Source organism: Equus asinus, chromosome 14 (genome assembly GCF_041296235.1).
Source record: "Equus asinus isolate D_3611 breed Donkey chromosome 14, EquAss-T2T_v2, whole genome shotgun sequence".
NCBI lineage: Eukaryota > Metazoa > Chordata > Mammalia > Perissodactyla > Equidae > Equus > Equus asinus.
In genome coordinates, this window is record NC_091803.1 from 1,284,258 (window position 1) to 1,303,012 (window position 18,755).

General features: G+C 63.6%; 1 protein-coding gene and 1 long non-coding RNA gene across 6 annotated transcripts in view; one reads left to right on the top strand and one right to left on the bottom strand.

Moving 5' to 3' along the window:
• Positions 1 to 370: 370 nt before the first annotated feature.
• On the bottom strand, positions 371 to 5,742 carry LOC139040131 (uncharacterized). 4 transcript variants are annotated; one of them, XR_011494039.1, is made up of 4 exons: positions 5,488 to 5,742; positions 2,798 to 2,868; positions 1,071 to 1,218; positions 371 to 958 (listed from the first exon to the last, which is right to left on the bottom strand). It is a non-coding gene; the product is annotated as an uncharacterized lncRNA (long non-coding RNA). The 4 variants fall into 4 exon arrangements; XR_011494040.1 differs by having other exon boundaries at positions 5,290 to 5,734; XR_011494038.1 differs by having other exon boundaries at positions 1,071 to 1,290; positions 5,290 to 5,734.
• The window catches only part of ELFN1 (extracellular leucine rich repeat and fibronectin type III domain containing 1), a 68,843-nt gene continuing 54,952 nt past the window's right edge, over positions 4,865 to 18,755 (top strand). The window contains exon 1 of one of the 2 annotated variants that reach the window (XM_070484075.1): positions 4,865 to 5,001. The gene's annotated coding sequence lies outside the window, so the exon portion shown is untranslated. Of the gene's footprint in view, positions 5,002 to 8,978; positions 9,127 to 18,755 lie in introns of those variants that run through there. The other variant, XR_011494036.1, reaches the window with a different exon arrangement.

Sequence of the window (18,755 nt, forward strand, 5' to 3'; positions counted from 1 at the left end):
AGTGACTGTGAATGGGCACCCGGGTTTCCTTTTGGGGTGAAAAAAGGTTCTAAAATTAGACTGTGGTGGAGGTTGCACAGCTCTGTGCAGATACTAAGAGCCACTGAATTGTACACTTTAAAAGGGTGAATTGTATGGTATGTAAATTATACCAATTATACCTCAATAAAGTGCTTTTTTTTTTTTTTAAAAAAGATAGCCTTGGCTTCCAATCCTGCTCTGCCCCTCTGGGGCCTCATTAGTCAGGTCTCTGTCGCCCCATTTGGTTCAGTCTCATCACTCATCACCCTTAAAATGTGCTAGAGAGATTGGCCTCCTGGGTTCTCGGGGGACCAGGTGAGATGACAGATACGAAACAATCTTTCATTTTAACTTTCGTGTTTAAATTTATTACAAAAGGAAACATGTACACTGTACGCAATTCAAATGGGAGACATGGGGACACAGTAACAAGCAAGTCTCATTTTCTGGGGTGATGGAAATGTCAATCTCTGGATTGGGGTGGTGATGACACGGATGGATACCTTTGCTAACTCATAGAACTGTACCCTTGAGAATGGTGAATTTCACTATCTGTCAATAAATAAAGCATTAGATATATTTTTTTTTTTTGAGGAAGATTAGCCCTGAGCTAACATCTGCTGCCAATCCTCCTCTTTTTGCTGAGGAAGACTGGCCCTGAGCTAACATCCGTGCCCATCTTCCTCTACTGTATACATGGGATGCCTACCACAGCATGGCTTGACAAGCGGTGCCATGTCCGCACCCAGGATCTGAACTGGTGAACCCCGGGCCACCAAAGCGGATCATGTGAACTTAACCGCTGCGCCACAGGGCCGGCCTCTAAAGTCATTTTTACGTAGACGTCTTCGATGCCCTCTCTCCTTGCCTCCCAGCCATCCATTTCCTACGGCAGGCACCGCTGCTTCGAGTCCTGGGTCTTCTCCCACAGTTCCGCCTGTGCCCGTACAAGCAAATAATATGTGATTTTGTTTTACCTTTTTGCACACAAATGTAAAAAAACAAACCAACCCCGTTCTGCCCATTGTTTTTTCCCCTATAGACCATACCTCAGAGATGCGCTAAATCAGCCCGTGTTTGCCCGGCTGCACGCGATCTGTGTGGATGAGCCAGGATGCATCTAAGTGCTCCATCATCCACGGACACTCCGGACGGTTCCAATGTGCTGCTGTTACAAACAGTGCTTCGGAGAATGACCTTGTACACAGTAATACATCATTTTTCACATTTGCGAGCCGTGTCTGGAGGACGGATTCCTGGAAGGAAGTGCTGGGCCAGAGGGTATGTGGATTGGGAATTTTGACATTGTTGCAGAGGTTCCAAGAGTGTCTGCGCCCCGACACTATTGCAACAGGGTGCGTCATTAAACTTTTCACTCTTTGCCCACCTGATGGATGAAAAATCATCTCTCAGAGTAGTTTTGATTTGCATTTCTGTTGTTAAGTGTGAGACCAGGCACTTTTTGTATGTTTAAGTGTTCTTTTTAATTTCTTTTTCTGTTCATAACCCTCTGCCCATTTTTCCCCCTTCCTTGGTATTTTTCTTATTGATTTGTAAGTGCTCTTTACATATGAGGACATTGGCTCTTTGTGTGGGATGTAAGTTGGACATATTGTTTCTTTTACTGATTCTTTTCTGTTATGGCTTTTGGAGTTTATGGGTGATTTTTTGCTGTTGCTGTGAAGTTCTGGGCACAGCTACTATTTTTCTCTGGGTACCATTCCTCAGGATGGGTGAGGGGAGGGTTCTTCTCCTCCACCTCAATCCCAGCCACTGTGTCCCTCACTCCTTCCAGGCACAGCCTCAGGTGACTGACCTTCCTGGGTCAGTTACTCCCAACCAGGCCATCCTTAGAGGAGAGAGGAGCCAACCTCAGTGGTGCAGAGACACGTGTCGGGCCCTTGTTTGTCCTGAAAGCATGCTCGGTCCCTCCTCTGTGCTGTTCCGGTGTGCGGCACTAAGACTCAAGGGTGAGTCAGGCTGCCCTGCTCCCCTGAGCTCACCGTCTGGCGGAAGATGGGACATGGCAAGTTCTTGGCCAAAGAATGCCAGGGCGTCCGGGGGCACAGCCACAGAGGGGGGCCCCTAACATCTTGGGAAGGTGGCAGCCCCATAGCCCCAGGCCTCAAGGACCCTCAGGGCCCAGCTTGCCTCTCCTCAAAGAGCGCTGGGATGGGTCCTGACGTGGTGGTTGGTTGGTTTGAATAAAAACAACACTCTTGCTGCCCCAGTTTCTGCGCAGTTGGAGTCCTGGTGTCCCTGTGAACTGGCAGGTGTTAATAGTACTCTCGGCTAGGGTGGCCGTGAGGACTAAGCCAATCGATGCAAGCAGCACGCACATGCTTGACAGCCGGAGGTGCGTTTTGTAATTCCACACGGGTGTGCACGTGTGCGTTCATGAGGGTTAGGTGTGAACTCGGGGTGTGTGGAGCAGGAGGCATGATGCCTAGCTACACCAGCTCCCACTTAAACTGGGCTTCCGTGCGGGTGGGGGGAAGATTGGGGTGGTCCTGTCTTCTCTGTACAGACCCCACCACGTGGGGGAATGGGATGTGGGGTGAGATGAGGGCCCCGTGTGTAGACCTGCAGTGTGTGGGTGTCATGTGTGTGTCTACACCAGAGGCTGCGTGGGGGTTTCAGGACCATATGAGTGTCTGTCAGAGAGAGAAGGTGGGGGGAGGGGGGGGTGGCGGCTGTGGCTTTATTCAACCCAGAGGAAGATGCCCCTCCATTGACCTCCCCCCTCAGATCTGCCCTGGGGTCTCCCATGCCCCACCTTTTGGGGGGGCAACAGCCCGGCTCTGCCCTCTGGGAGAAGACAAGGCTGTATTTCAACGTCTCCAGGAGCTGGCGAGGGAATTAGGGTGTGAAAGGCAGGAAAGGCCGGGCTGTGGGGCACGAGAGCCCCCTCCCTCAGGAGTGGCCCTCCCGGGAACCGGGTCACGGACTTTCAAGGAGAGAGGAAGCGGGAAAGGGGGCTGCAGCCCCGTCTGGGCTACAGAAGGCTGTGCACCCCCACGAAGGCCCTGGGCAACAGAGACCCCAAGCCCAGCCTCTGCCCCCCGCCTTCCCAGGAGGTCTGAGCGCTCCTGCTCCCCAAGTCAAGAACCGGACAGCCCACGGACAGCCCTTGACCATCATCCGTCATCCTCCAGGTCCAGGAGTCCAGGGGAAAAGTGGTGACCTCTCCTCCCCGCCACTGGGCCCCTTTGGGGTCTCGGCTCCCCGCTCTCCTGCAGAGACCTTGAGTCTGGTGGAGGCACAGGGCAGGGTGGGAAGCGCGCGGAGGGCAGGCGGCCCGGAGGCCGCAGGCTGGGTGGAGTTTATGGGTTGCGGAGAGGCCGCTGGACCCGACCCCGACCCCAGGCCCCGCGCCCACCATGGGTCGGGACAGCCTTTGGCTCCGCTGCTCGTGGCCTCACGCGCCTCTCCACGCCTGTTCCGGGGCCTCCTCCCGGAGGGGCTCCCCCAAAGCACCCCCCTCACCCCCCAGGAGCCCCCACCCCTTTGCCGCGCGCGCTCCAGGGCGCGCACACCGGCCCCGCCGCCTCCGCCTCCCTTGGCGGGCGGGGCAGGACCGCGGGGCGGGGGCGGTGTCTGGAGGGTCGCGCCCGGCGTCCGCCGGGTCCCCGCCCCGCAGCCTCGACCCCGCGGCTCGGAAGCGGCGCGCAGGCCGTGCCCGGTGGGGGCGCTCTTGAGCCTGGTTTGGGATTTTCACCCTCCGCTCAGCCGCAGGCCGGCAGGGGCGGGGGGCGGTGGGCGCCGCCCCGGGAGGCCGCGTGGCCGCTGGGCGCCGGTTCGGGGCGACAAGGGGGCTGCGGGTTTAGAACCCAGTTTAGAGCCGGACCGAGCGATTTCGGACCCCCGGGAGTTCGGGAGGCGAGTGAGGGGGAGGAGGATCGGCGGGAGGGAAATCGGATAAACCAAACCTTCCCGGAATCGGAAGGGGCCCGGCTGATCCCACGCCCCCTCCCCTCGGGGAAAGGGGCGAGCAATGAGAGGGCAGTGGGGAGTCAGCGATGTGGGGGCGGGGCAAGTCCCTGAGGGCCCGACCACCCTCTCACCCCCACCTCCGCACATGCCAGGCCCTCCGCAGCCCCCGGAACGCGCGCCCCTGCCAGCGGTGCGTTTGCACCGGCGGACGCGCGCCCACGCGAGGTCTGACTTCGGGTCAACTTTCACGGGGTTCCCGGGGGTGTGTGCACCTCCCCGGCCCGGGGGCCCACCCCCATCGCCACCAAGTGGGCCAGCTCCTAGACCTTTGGGGGCTGCTGCTCCACATAGTGGCCTCGGCGGGGGCAGGGGCGCGCGGGGCGGGCCGGAGGAGGGGGCGAGGCGGCCTCTGGGCTCCCCACGCCGCCCCCACGCACGCTCCAACTTCCCCTCCCGCGTCGCCCTCCGGACACCCCCAGTCCACCGACTTGCGGGAGCGACCCCGCCGCCCGCCCGCCCCTCCGGCCGCCCCCGCCCGCGTCCCCCGCCCCTCCTCCTGCCCTCCCCGCTCCGGTTCCTGCATGAAGCCTTCGATCACGCTCAGAAAGAATGTGCTACAACCTCGGCGCTTCCACGGCCGCCACCACCGCGCCCGCGCCCGAGCCGGAGCCCGAGCCGCCCGGCCCCTCGGCGTCGCCGGCGCCGCCGCCGCTTCCCCGCCTGCCCGGCTGGCCCCGGGCTCGGAGCGCGCGGTCCCCGCCGCCGCCCCGCGCTCGCCCCGTGCTTGACGCAGTGAGCGCCGCAGCCCGGCTCCCGCCGGCTCCGCTCCGCTCCCCGTCGCAGGCCGAGCCCAGCCCGGCGGGCTCCGGGAGGGGCGGGCAGGGCGCGAGGGGGAGGAGATCTGTCTGGAGCCAGCGAGCCGGAGGAGGAAGAGGAGGAGGAAGGAGGGGAAGCCGCCGCCGCCGCCGCCGCGCTCCGGGGACCTGGGCGCGCGCGCTCCGCTCGCCCGAGACCGTGCCTCCAGCCCCGGGCCCGCACCCGGCCCAGGTAGGAAGGGGCTTGTGGGAGAGGGGGCTGCGCGGGGGCTGCGGGGGCGGGGGTCTCCTCTGCGGCAGCTGCGGGGCCAGCGGGGCCCGCCCCTGGGGGAGGCGGGGAAGATGCTCTCTCCGGAGGCAGTGGGGGCGGGCGCGGGGTCCCCAGCGGTTCCCTGAGCCCCGGCCGCCCCAACCCCTGCGTCCTGCCCGGAGCGTCCGCGCCGGGGCCGAGTTCCCCCGCCGGTGGAGCTTTGGTTGCGGCGCGTTGGGTCCGCGGTTCCTGGGCGTCCCCCCGGCTCACCCGGGTTCCGAGGCGGGCGCACCCGAAGTTAGCGGTCGCCGAGCCCCGGCCGGACAAACTTCCCTCTCCGACGCCGCGGCCCGATGGGCCAGGACTCCGGACCCCTCGGGCTAGGAGGCGCCGCGGGGACCCCAAAACTTTGCTGAGCGCTGTGAGAGCGAAGGGCGGGCTGGGCAGGGAGCGAGGGGGTGGTCTTGCCTGCGAGTGCACGGTGGGAGCCGCGGCGCCCCAAGTTGGCCCGGAGACTGCCCCCCTCAAGCTGGAACCCCATCCTGTAGTGGAGGGCGGACAAGGAGTGGACTCTGGGTGCCTCGCCTTCGCCCAGCCGGCGTTGGGGAGCAGCACTCCGCCCCGCGCAGCCCGAGCCTTTGGAGGAGGTGTTCCAGGACCCCCCATTCCTCCAGTTCGGTCGCCTGGCTCTGCCCGCCGCTGCTGAGCTCCCGGGAAGGACCCGGCTCGCGGCTATTAATAGACGCTTGTGACCCGACCTCTCCCGGCCCGGGAAGCCGGGAAGCCAGGCTTGGCTGCAGGCTGGGGCGACCCCGGGCCCAGACTCAGCCCCCTCCCCAGTTCTCGTGGTTCCCATCCTGTCGCTTTTCCCTCCACACCCCCCTGCTGTGCTCCCACTCTTTCCTCTCTGGTCTCTGGGTGTCGCCCCCCCCCCCAACTTTTTCTCTTCCCAAACTGCACGGTGTGGCCTGTGGCCGCCCCGTCAGTCAGCTGCCCCGGCCAGACTGGCGCGATTTGAGCACAGTCCCCAACCGAGTCCTCCTCCGCTGGATGGGTGTGGGGTCCCTGGGGCCAGACTGCCAGGGATAAGCAGGAATTTCGTCCCATCAGCGTCGCTTCCTCTGAACCGACACACCGATGCGCTCCCATTCACCCGTCCCTGGGGGCCGGTCGCCACCCCATCTGAGGGGCCGTGGGGAGTGGGGTGGTCGCAACAGACAGCCTAGGGGGCTTTAGAGAGAAGAGGGGACCTGCGAAGCTTCTGAGAGGGTTTTAGGATGTAGCTACAGCTGCATGTGAAGGGAGGGGGCAATGTCCTGATGGCCCCCCTTCCAGCGTCGCCTCCACGCACCCCGAATGCCTAGGATTCTATTTGCTCCCCCACCCCACCCCAGGCTTGAGTGGATTTGAGGATTTCGGGAACCGGGGAATAGGGGCTGCTTCTTCCCGTCTTCCAGTCTGCAGAGCCCAGCCCCCAAACAGCTTGGGGGGGGGTCTTTGTCCCCCAGAACTGGCCGTCGGCCCCGCCCCCTCCGTTAACTCCGGGACCCCAGCGCCCTCCAGCGCTGCGTGCCGCGCTCCGGCGGTCTCAGAGCCTTGATAAGTGAGCGGTCGCATCTTTTCACCCCGCTCTGGGTCTGGGGGTGGGGTAGGGGGCGTGGTGCGCAGTATCGGGTCCCTGACAGATGTCCTCGCGGCGGTGGCGCCGGCGTCTCTGTAACAGAATTAATGACTTCCACGCAGGCCGCCAACCGGCGCGGCCACGGGGGAGGGGCGACCCAGCGGAGATTCAGGGGACGAGGTCGCAGCCTGACGGCGCAGCCTGGGCTCGGGGTAGGGGGCGCAGAGGCGAGGACCCCAATGGCTGGCCCCGCCTCCAATTCTCTGCGCCCCCAACTGTGCGCTTCGCTCTCTGCCGCCTGCCCAGGGATCCTCTCCGGTTGTGGGGACCCTCCCGCAGGGACCTCTAACCCGTTCCTCCAGTTGACCTCTGAGCTCCTGGAGCACTGACTCTGGGGGGCCACATACTTGCCTGTTGGGAGGGCGGTCGGGCAGTGCCTCTGGCCTCGGCTTGCATGCTGCAGAAATGGGCTCATAGCCTTTGCACCAAGGGGGCAGCGAGGAGGTCGTGATGCATCTCTAGCTAGGCATCTAGCACCGTCCCGGCACCCCGGAGACGCCCATATAAATGCCACGTGGATCCTTCCAGAGCAGGGAGCTGCTGGGCCATCGAGCGCCTGGGGAACCAGCCCTAAAGGGAAGTCAGGGGTTTGCCTGGGGAAGGCTGCTCGGGGCCTCGACTCCCTTCCCTCCTGTGCATTTCCCGCACAGGGCTGGTGAGGCCAGAGCTGGAAGGTTGCTTCTCCCTTCTCGGACCTTCCACGAGTGACCAGGGTGGGCCCTAGGGGAGGACCAGTCTCTCCCCAGTCCGAACCATCTGGAGAGGCCTCTTGGACAGCAGAGAGGAGAGGGGGGCCCACTCATGCCCTGCTCTGTCGGCGTGCCCAGGCCAGGCACAGCTGAAGCCGCAGTGTCCATCTGCTGATGAACAAGGGCCTGCCCTTGGCCTGTAGCCTGCTGGGACGGGGGTCCTTGAGGGGCGGCTCAGAGAGAGTGGCTACAGCTCAAATGCCCCAGTGCCGTCCTCGCTGTGCCTCACCCTTGACCCTGTGAAGTGTTTCCAGGACACACTGCCCCCCAGTACTTGTGTGTTACCATGGAAACACACTGGCTTTTGTCCTGGCACCCCTTTATGGCTCTGCACCCACTCTCAAAGGAGCCCCACTGGCAGGCAAGAGGGGACCATGAAGAAGCCCGAAATTCCTAAATCCTGGCTGGCAGGGGTAGGGTAGCTCCCAGCCCACTCCCCCCTTCCTGGCCAACCTCCCTGCCCAGGTGGTGCTGGGGGGCAGGGTGGGGGCTTGCCGTCCCTCTAGGACTCGCTTGTGCTGTGGGCGTTCATTCCCACTCCCTCCCCGGTCCCCACACACTATAGGATTTATCTTGATTTGCTGCCTTTGAATTGAGTCAACTCTTTTGTATGCTCGGTGAATTGCCCAGCTGCTGGCGGGGAGCGGAGAGCGTGCCGGGGGTACTGAGGCCGGGAATCATAGGCGGGAGGGGGACAGGAAGCGGGGAGGGGGCGCGGGCGCCGGCGGGGACGGCCGGGCTGCGCAGGGACATGAGCGGGCCCTGAGGCGCCTGCCGGGCCGCCCACCGGGTGGGCTGAGGGCACTGCTGGGGGCCTGCCCGGCCCGAGCGGAGAGACCGGAGGGGTTAGGAGCATCCGTCCTGGGGGTGAAGGCTGCCCTTCGGGGTCTGCTTCGGACGGGCGTGGAGCAAGCCTCTGGGCCTCTCTTGACTCAGTTTCCTCTCCTGTAACCTGCGGAAAGGGGGCTTCCGCACACGCAGGTGGTGAGGGTCAAAGTAAGCAGAAAGAATGCGCGAGAGCCCCCCGGGGTCCTCTCAGAGGTTGGGGTGAGTGAGGGAAGGAAGGGGGGCAGGGGCTGCGTAGTGGGGGGGGCCTACCCTACCTGCTTCCTTTCCCCCGCCCCCACACGTTCTCCGTCCCTAGGTCCCTGTCTTCTCCCTTGTGGGCGGGACCGACGGCCGACCCGCGTCCTGAGAACGCCCGCCCCGGGCGCTGCCTAATGTGGTGAGGGTCGCGGTGGCTCATCCGGGCGACGGCGTCCGCGCGCTCCCCCGCCCCCGCTTGGATGTGGGCGGCAGGGCAGGGCAGGGGAGGGGCCGCGAGGAAACCCTCCTGCGCTTTCGAGTACCTCCCCCCCGCCCCTCCCCCTGCGCTCGGCGGCCGCGGAGGGAAGGAGCGAGGCGGCGCGGAGGCCGGGCGAGCGGAGGGGGTTCGGGAGGGAGGGAGGGGGGAACAGGCAAGGCGAGGACTCGGCGCCGGACTCGGGCGGGGAGGAAGACGGGGTGGGAGGGAGCGAGCGGGGGAGGGGGGGGCGCGCGCGCAAGGGCCCCCCAGCCCGCGAGGCGAGGGGCGGGGCGGCGCGCGGATCGATGGGCGAAGCTGGGGCGGAATTTCAATCCCAGGAGCGAAGTTAGAGCCGGGAGGACGGCGGCGGCGGCGGGCGCAGCCTCGGAAAGGTAAGCGCGGCGCCCGCGGAGCCCGAGTCCGAGCGCGGCCGGAGGGGCCGAGGCAAGGGGCGCGGGACTCGGGCCACTCTCGGGCGGCGCGGCCGGACCCCGCACCTCGCGCCCCGCGCCCGCTCGCTGTGCGCCCCCGGCCCCTGGTGCGCCCCGGGCCCGGCGCGCCCTCCGAGCGCAGCGGGCAAAGTTGCAGGAACTTGGCGACGGCGGAGCGGGCGCCTGGCTGAGCCCGGCAGAGCCGGGGTCCCGGTCGAGGTCCCGCTGCCGCCCCCGGGTCGCTGCTGCACCTCGCACAGCCGCTCCTTCGCTGGGACCCACCCCTTCCCCAGCACCTGTCTCCCCTCGACGGCCCCCTTCGCCGTCCGCACGCCTCCCTACGCACCCCGCACCCAGCCCAGAGCAGCTGCTCCCTGCGGGCGACCCTCTGCGGCCCCTGCCCTTCTGGAAACGTCGGCCCTGGTCCCTGACCCCATCCGTGCCCGGCATCACCACCCCTGCCTTATCTGCCCATCCTCCCGACGCTGCGCGCCTCCCCGCTCGGTCCAGCCACACTCGGGGGAGGGGCCGCATTCCGCGGTCACGGCCAGGGAGCCAAACCGCTGGCGTGGGGTTTGCTGTGAACTTGGTGGATGTTCTCCACCCCTCCCCCCACCCTGGACCCGTTCTCATCGTCATCTCTTTGCGGGGGGTGGTTGGGGCGGAGGTGCTCCTTGTCCCACCCTGCCTCTAAGGCAGGGGTCCTCCTTCCATCCTTTAAAATCCGCAGGTCACTCGCTGGCCGGTCTGGGTGGGGGCCCCCTGCAGGCGTTTTCTCCTCCAACACAGAACGACAGCCTCTGGCATCGAAAGCAGACTCTTCCAGGCATCAGCGGTGTGACCTTGGGGCAGGTAACCTCTCTGAGCCTCACTTTCCACATCTGTAAAGTGGGGGTATAATGATAACGTGTATTTCCTGGAAGGGACAGGGCAGTGACACTCAGGGTCGGCAGGGCCCCTGGAGGCCTCTCCCCAGGCTCGGGGGACCCGCCAGGCTTGCACCTCGCAGCAGAGGCTCAGGTGTGAGTGTCTTATCTCCGGCAGGTGCATCGTGGAGCCCTTGCTTGGGTGCAGCTGTGTCTGCCTCTCCCCGGCTGTGTTGGTCTGGGGGCTGTGCAGAAAGCACCCCACGATCTGAGACCCTAGGAGCCTCAGTGACAGGAGCTTTCAGGGGGTGCTGAGGGAGGGGAGGTATGAAGGGAGATCCTCCCCACCCTGTCTCTCCCAGGGGGTTTCCAAAGAGGCCCCAGCCTCTGCCCGGTGCCGAGAGGAGATGAGCACATGGGCTCGTGGTGCTTCAAAGCTGCACATACTCTCCTCTTCCCACCTCGCTGGCCCCCTGGCCTCCTCTGCCCTGGGTCCTTGCAGCTTTCGCCTTTTAATTGAACAGGCAGTGGGGGGACACAGGCACAAACCCCGTCCCAGGTTTGCCTCCCATTGCGTCAGAAAAGGAGACACGCCTGGTGAGAGAGGGACACAAACCTCAGGTGGCCAGGGTATCAGAGGGTGATGCCCCCCTTCACTCTGGATTTACGGGGTTGGAGCTGGCCAGGAGCCCATCACTTGGGTCCCTCCTTTTCCTGCTCACGTGGCGAGGGAGGGCTGAACAGCCCCTGGTGGACAGAAGACCCCCAGGTCTCTGGGTCAGAGAGACGGGAGCTGCACCCTACCCCCAGCAGCTGGCCCCTCTCCCTCAGGCCGCTGAGCAGCCCCCTGGCCGTGGCAGCAGGTCTGCAGCCTGCGTGGCCTTCAGGATGATACAGCAGGCCCCAGAGCAGCAGGTCCTGTCTCTGAGAAAAGCCAGCACCCTATCGTGATGCCTGGAAATCTGGGGGGGGGGGGTGCGGGGGGGAGGGTGACGTGGTGGGCACCTGCACCTGGGGCCACAGGAAGGGAGGAAGGACAACGTCCCCTCCCCATCGCCCCCCATGAAGGCTCTGGAGAGCTCAGCAGTTCTTCCAATTGCCTTTGGAAGTGGGAGCCCCACACCTGGGCTGGGGAGAGGCTGCTGTCCCCCACCTCTGTCCCCACCCCCCTAAGGAAACAAGTGGCCGGGGTCCCCAGGAGAGCCTCAGGCTGGAGCATGGACCCCCGCGGCCCCTCTTTTGGACCCTGGGATTTGGGAATCTTCCGACCCGAAGTGTCTCCTTGTCAGCGTCACCTGTTCCAAGAGAGAAAAATTAGTGGGGCCAAAATTATGACAGTGACTTGAATGATGGAGTGAAATGGGAGCATCTGCCGGAGTTCTCCATCTGTGTGTGTCTCTAACACACACACACATGCACACAAGCACACATGCACCAGCTCTAAATTTGAATGGGGTTTTCTAAACACTCAGGAAACCCCCCTCCTCCAATCCCCTGGGTCAGAGCCCCCCTACCCCCCACAGCAGTCCCTACCCACTTAGGGGCCCAGTTCCCATTAGCAGAGGACCCTGTTTGTGAGGATGCTGTGGCAGCGGGAGAAATTTATGAGCAGAGGTGTGTGGACTTGGGTGTTCATCTATCTCTGCAGGAAACAAACAGGCAGACCCTGTCGGAGCCCGGGTGGGTGGCGTGAAATACATCTGGAGGGAGGGTGCAGGATGGAAACTGCCAGTGAGTGACAGGCGGCAGATAGATCTCCAGGGCTGGGAGACGGGGCCGTAAATTTCCGGGCGTGAACCTGGAGCAGGTGCTGTGTTCCCGCGGACACCGGATACATTTGTCATCTCTCCAGCACCCCCATGCCCCTCACGTGGCCCTTGCCGTTTGGTCTCCTGTGATGGATTCCCATTTCTTCCAGCAGAAGCTCAGGTGTCCACTGGCCTCGACTGGGTCTCTGTTGGGGTGGCTGATGGTGGAGCCCACGCAGGGGAGGGGAGCCCTGACGTGGAAGGGACTGTGGTATGATCCATGCCAGCGCCCACTGTGCAGATAGGGAGGCTGAGGTCCAGAGTGGGGCAGTGTATGGTCCCAGGTTGCACAGTGAGGGAGGCAGAGAAGTGGGTGGAAGGGGCCCTGTGCCCCTGCTGTGCTGGTTTGTGTCTGGTCACGTGAGCAGGACAGGCACAGCCTCGGCTTCTGGGGACCCCCACTTCCTGTGCCCCCTGTGCTGGCCAGCAGCCCTGGAGGGGAGCAGGAAGTGGGGTGGCAGCCGTGGGCAGTCAGCTCCTCTCTCTGGGCCTGCCTGTCCGTCACCTTCCACCCGCCCTGCCCGAGTGTAGTCAGCTGAGACGTGGCTTTGCCAAGCTCTCCTGGGGACCGGAGGGGCTGGAGAGACCACCCTGGGACCGAGCGGCCACCTGGGAACAGGAACAGAGACTCCTGGCCATTCGAGCTTGAAGAATTCCTGCAGGTTTATTCATTAGACTTACCGAGGGCTCCAGACTCTGCCTGGAGCCTGGGGACAAGACCGTCACGAGGCCCTGGCATGGGTGGAGCTTGTGTGCGGGGTGGGGAGACAGACGGCAAACAGGAACACACAAATATGTATGCATGGTCCTTTCCAGGGGAGGTCAGCCCATTGGCCTCCTCTTCCAGAAGGGTCCAGCATCGCCCAAGGTCACACGACTAGAGAGTCGTGGAGCCTCAGTTGGAATCCTCCGGGGAGCCAGGACCAGGCTGGCCTTGGGCTTGGAGACGAGGGGAGAACAGAGGCTGAGGGCTGCGGGTGCCCAGGAGGGCCTGAGGGCCTTCTTAGGAGAGGCAAGGACAGGCTGCCCCCTTGGCTCCCTGCTCCGGGCCCCCTGGGATGAGGAGGAACAGTGGGGGAACTGAGTACTGGAGGCTGGCCCAGCATCTGAGCACTGGGCCACGCCTGCACCCGGGCCTCTCAAGGGCAGGGACACCCCCCACTGCCCATCCAGCCAGGACTGCTGGGGCTCTGCCCCCGTGGGAGACACCCACTGGGGACGCCTCCCTTCCTGCCTTGACAATGAGCCTTAATTGCTCAGGGTTTATGGCCAGTCTCTCCCTGCCCTCAGGGTTCCCTCCCCTGTGAGCTGTCCCCAAGTTCCTCCTTGGGGGCTGCTCTGCTCCAAGCGTGGGGGCTCCCAGAGGAGGGGTCTGGCTGGCCCTTCAAGGGTGGGCCACATTTGGATGACCCTGGAGAACGGGGCAGGCATCCAGGCTGGGATCAGCGAGAGCAGTGGTGTGGGACCTTTTGGGGAGCATTGAGCAGGGCTGGGGAGAGGGGCCCTGAGAGGCAGCTGGGGTGGGCTGGGCGTGGACCCCGCCTAGTGGCCTGCGGTTTCTGTTCGAGGCGCCTCCCTCAGCTGACTCCCGGGATGGACTCTGGCAGCTACGGGGCTCGGCCTCCCCCAAAGCAAGACTGGAGTGGAGGGAGAGAGCACACTCTGGGCATCCGTGGGAAGGGATGAGGACGGGGGTGGGGTGGGGGGCACAGCCTGGGGGAGCGTCCAGCAGCCCAGCCCCCCTCCCGGCTGTCCCTACGGGTCCGTTGTCCTTGATAGAGTCACAGATTCAATCCGTGTGTTTAGCAGGTGGGGAGACTGAGAGCCCCATAGGACGGTGGCAGCAAGCCAGCGTCAGAGCTGGCAGGAGCGTCCAGGCTCAGCCCTCTCCCATGCTCCGTCCCCTGCACCACACCTCCCTCCCCACCATGGAGAGAGCAGGGGGGCTTTTCAGGACCCCCCATGCCTTACAGATGGGGCCATGGAGGCCTTGCCACAGGTCTCCAGCCTGGAGGCGAGGGGGTGCACGGTGGGCTGGCCTGGGCTCTGAGGACCACGCTCCCAGCCTGCCCCCTCCAGACCCACTTTGGACGCCCCCAAGCGCATGTCTGTGCTGTCTGCCCCTCTGACGGCTACTTCTGTAAGGGGCCGATGGGTAAGAAGCATTACGAAGCCGGGCGGGTTCAGAGCCGCCACCAGCGCTGGAGACGTGGCTGGCATGAAGGCCGGGCGTCTGCCCCCCGGGCATGCAGTGTGCAAGGAGCCTGGCCTCGTGGCCCCCACCTTGGGAAGCGATGGGGTCCTGCCGAGTCCCGCCTCCCGTGGGGTGGGAGCCCTGGGAGATGACTGACAGCCCGAGGCTCCCTCGTGTTTACCGACAGATCCCGGTTTTATTTTCAGCAGGATCAAACTCCGGCATCTCTTAGTCATTAGCTCCCTTTAGTTTGATAAACACATACGCGCACACACAGGCAGCCGCGTGCCGCCCCACGGCGGGGACGACGACCGTGTCTGGCGAGGGGGCTCTGCGGACCCTTCGCGCACACAGTGGGCGCTGTGGGGAGAGGGCTGTGCAGAGCGCACAGTGAGGAAGCGCTCCTGTGCTGGCAGGCAGAGCCCAGAGGAGTGGCTGGGGCCACCAGCGCCCTGGACGTGCCTACAGCATCGGCACCCGACTCTGCTCCTCCCTGAGGCCTCTCCACCGCCCCAGCCTCCATAGCTGCCCTTGAAGCCGAGGGGCCCAGGACCTTGGGATGTGCTTCCTTGTCTGCACCAGGGCCTCCACCTTGCCCACGTAGGGGTCTTTTGGCTTTGTCCCATGGGGGCATCACTCAGCCCAGAAGCCTCAGCTTTCTCAGGTGGCACAGGCTTGGACTTCGTGTTCCTCTGCACCCTGCTGTGTAAAGAGACAGAGAAAGAGGGTGCTGGGGGGAGAGGAACAGCAAGTGCAAAGGCCCTGAGGTAGCCACAAGCTTGGCATCTTGGAGGAGGGGCAAGGCCCACGTGGCTGACCCCCAGGGGCAGGAGGTCGGTGGGAGAGGTTGCAGTGCCCAGTTCTGGGGAAGAGTTGGATCTCGTTCTCTTTGTCTTGGGAAGCTTTTTGGGAGTTTGAGCAGCTAAGGGACGAGGCTGGTTTATGCGTTTACAAGGCCTCTCTGGCTGGAGGGGAGGCAAGGATTCTTAGGGGTGCAAGTGGGAGTGACACTCAGCGAGGAGTCTCTGATGATGCCCGGGAGAGACGGACGCAGCGTGCCCAGAGCCGGCGACGCTGGTTTGGAGAGACAGTGCGTGTGATGTCTGGTCTGACGTGGCTTAAAAGATCGGAGCTGCGTTCCTGTAGAGAAGGACGTTCCGTAAGGCAGAATCCACTTTCCCACTTAAATCCCGTATGAGATGAGGGATGGGATCCTGTAGAGAGTGAGGTGGTTGCAGCAAATCCTGCTTCTCTCTGACGTTCAGTAGCGTTTCAGGCATGTCGTTCTGGGGGAGAGGAGACTGCCTCCCAAAAAGATGGGCATGAAACCACGGGGTTGACCGGGCAGGAACCCTGAGGGGGGAAGTGGGACTCGGGGCGGCGTCCTCAGACAGCCGGCATGGGCGCTTCCTTTTGCACTTGTCTCATCTTAGTTTGCAGGTGATTGTGCGTGTAGGAGTGTGCACTGTCTGTGCACATGTGTGTGTGTGCCTGTGTTCACACGTGTGTGCATGTGCTCGCCCTCCTAGGGCCTCTGCCCCCTTCCTCCTGCTCAGACCCCAGAGCAGGCGGTAGATGGGGGTCCCCCGAGTTTCACTGTCCAGCGAAGGTGTGTTCCGGCCTCAGATTCCTCGGTCTGAGGGTTTAGATTCTGCAAAACGAATTTGTCTGCTGTTTTTTGCAAATTCGGTAGAGTGGCCGAGGTGCTAAAATGAAGAGGGCACGGAGAGCTCCCGGGGGGCTCCTGGTGGCCTGGGGCCCCCCGCCCCTTGGGCTGCGCCTGCCCTCGGGTCTGGAGCTGGCCAGCTCCCGTGTCCGGGGCAGGAGGGCGGGGGCGCGGGGAGAGAGGCCAGGGCCGGGCCGAGACTCGGGCCTCGGGGACGTTTTCCGTCTGACAGACATCCGGGCTTGTTTTGGTTTCCTCATTATGGTGTCCCCAGAGCGAGAGCACGCTGGATCTGAAGGATGTGAGGCGCGGAGACGGCTTTTTAGAAAAACAGCTCGTCAGAAATCCACTGCTGCCACCCGGCCTCGTCCACCCGAGTCGGGGGCTGAAGCAGGACGCCCCGCCTGGGGCAGCTGCATATGAAGCGCCAAGACGTGTAGCTGTCACACCCTCGCTCTGACGGGCACAAGTGGCCACACAAGCGTGTATGACCACAAGGGCTTGTGCAGACAGCCCCACTCCGGGACGCACACGAGACCTCTGACATGCACACACAGCATGTGTCATGCATGTGCATGCGTGCTGCACACTCTGACCATTAGGGTGCGTGTTTAGACGTGCCGACTGGCATTCGCCTGGGCACAGGTGTGTGCAGCCACTCTAAGGTCACACATCCCCGCAGTGCATCTCCACACGTCATCCCGTGCCCTGGCGTGTTTTTGTCAGTGTGTGCCCTCGTCCGTGACGGTGTGGTCTGGCATGCACACGTGTGTAGCTGAACACGGTACCTGTGTTCTGACACGTCCCCTCAGTGGCAATCCGCACAAGGGCTCCAGCAGACAGTCGTGTCCGGGTGTGTCCCCGTGTGCACTGACACACATGGCAGCCGTGAGGCTGTTTCCTTCCGGTGGGGTTGAAAGGAGGGCTCCAGGGGGCCACGTGTGTTGGGGGGACACACCCCTCCCCCCAGAGCCCCACCTCAGTCTCCCTTCCGGCTGCGGTGGGGGTCTTGCTCCATCGTGGGTTCCCCTTTGTGGGCCAGGCGCTGCACAGTCTGGGGCCAAGGGTCACACTGGGCCCTGTGGGCTCCTTGGGGAGCATGGGAAAGCGGAGGGGAGGGGCAGCTGACTGTGGGGAGGAGGATGGGGTGGGGTCTACTCCCTGTCCTGGCGGTGCAGGGTCTCTCGGGTGGACAGGTGCAAGGTGTGCAGGCAGAGGGCCTGGCTGTTTGGAAGGGGCACACAGTCCGTGGAGGGAGCCGTGAGTCTGGATGTTGGAGCTGCTGCTGCCCCGGCGGAGACTGGAGCCAGAAGTCAGGGGCCACATCATGAGGGCCGAGTGTCCCACTGAGGGGCCCCAGGCGTCCTCTGGTGTTGCCCTTTGCAGAACGTGGCGGACTGTGGGGAGGCCCGGCTCCTCGGTGACTCTGGCCTCTCCCCAGAGTCGCACAGCCCGGACGTGGTGGCATCTAAATTTAGGTCCTTTCAGGCCAGAATCTCTTCCATCTCCCACCTTTCTCCTGGGGGAAAATGTCCGGGAATTCTAAATTCAGGGAGAAAATGCCTGTTTCCTGGGGACGGGAGACAGAGACGTGGTACTTGTAGGGAAGAGGACCCTGGGCCGGGCTTCAAAATCAGAGCTTTCCAGCTGCTCCAGCATCCTCCTTCCAAAAGGGGAAACTGAGGCCTGGAGGCACAGGGCTCTGACCCCTGGGTGCTCAGCCCCAGCTCTCTGGCTTCCTCGTCTCGTGTGGGAAGGCGGCCCCAGCCTCCTGGAGCACAGCCCCTCTGCCAGCGGGACCCTGGGCTCCTCGCCCGCCCGCCTGCCACGACCTTCATCTCGGGAGGACTCCTGAAACCACAGGACCTTGCACCCACTTGGGCTTGGATGGCCCACACTGCCCCGTCCTGCGTCCTCCGTCTCAGGCCCCACCACGTGGGCCTCATACAGCCGGGAGGAGGGGCCGTGTACCCATTTCACAGATGAGGAGCTGGCTCCCGAGTGCCATTGCCCCGAGCTGCCTGTCTCTGACACCCCCTCCGGCGCCCCACCCCTGGCAGCCCCCTGCGCATCTTACAGATGAAGGGAGAAGGAGCCTCGGTGGGGGAGGGGAAATGAGGAACCAACTATCCACAGCCTGGAGCCAGCTCTGGTCCCTCGACGGGACTGCCGAGGAACCAGGGCCTGCCCCCAGGGGAGGGCTTGTGGGGTCCAGGCTGCACCAGACATGTCCAGTGGCTAAAGCAGGCTGGGTCATGCTGCCCATTTTACAGGTTGGGACACTGAGGACCCCTGTGATGCTGTGTGACTGACAGGTTCCCGCGTGGACCGCTGGGGATGGGAGGGGCTTCTGTTTGCCCTGGACCCTGGGGGAGCCAAGGCCGGGTGCACAAGGGTGGGGGGGGGGGTGCTGTTACCCCTGGGACCCGGTCTGCAGGCTGTCCCAGAGACTGCTCTGTCCTCCCTCTAGCATCCTCGCACCTGACCCTGTCCCTGCGTCCAGGTACGGGACCCGCGGCCCACTGGTCGTGATCCGGCCGGTTTGCCGCAGGTGAAGCCAAGCCAGGGACGCCAGCAGGGCACCTCCCCCGGGTCTGTGGCTTCGCTTCTGCTCATCGTGCGTGGGCAAGGCGGCCCCCGGCGTTGCCAAGGAGTGAGCCAGCTGTGGAGTTAGGTTCTGGGAGGAAGGTGCCCCAAGGGCATAGGAGGGGGTCCTCCTGTTTTTGAGTGAAATCCTGGGCGTGACAGGATAGCAGAGAGGCTGATGGCCTTGGGGGCTGGTGGGAGATCCTGAAGGCAGCTGTGGCCGGTGGAACGAGACTCGGGCCGTCCGTGGGGCAGCGTCAGGTGCAGACCCCCGGGGCGGGGTGGGGAGCGTGTGCGGAATGCGCTGGCACGCCTGTCCTTTCTTTGTTAACAGCTTCATGGAGGTCTAATTTACTTACCGTGACGTCGTAAGTGTGTGTACACTTTGCACATTTGCACACCCATTGTGAATGCCCTTCACTGCTTTTCGTACATTTACAGAGTTTCACAGCCGTTTTTAGAACAATTTT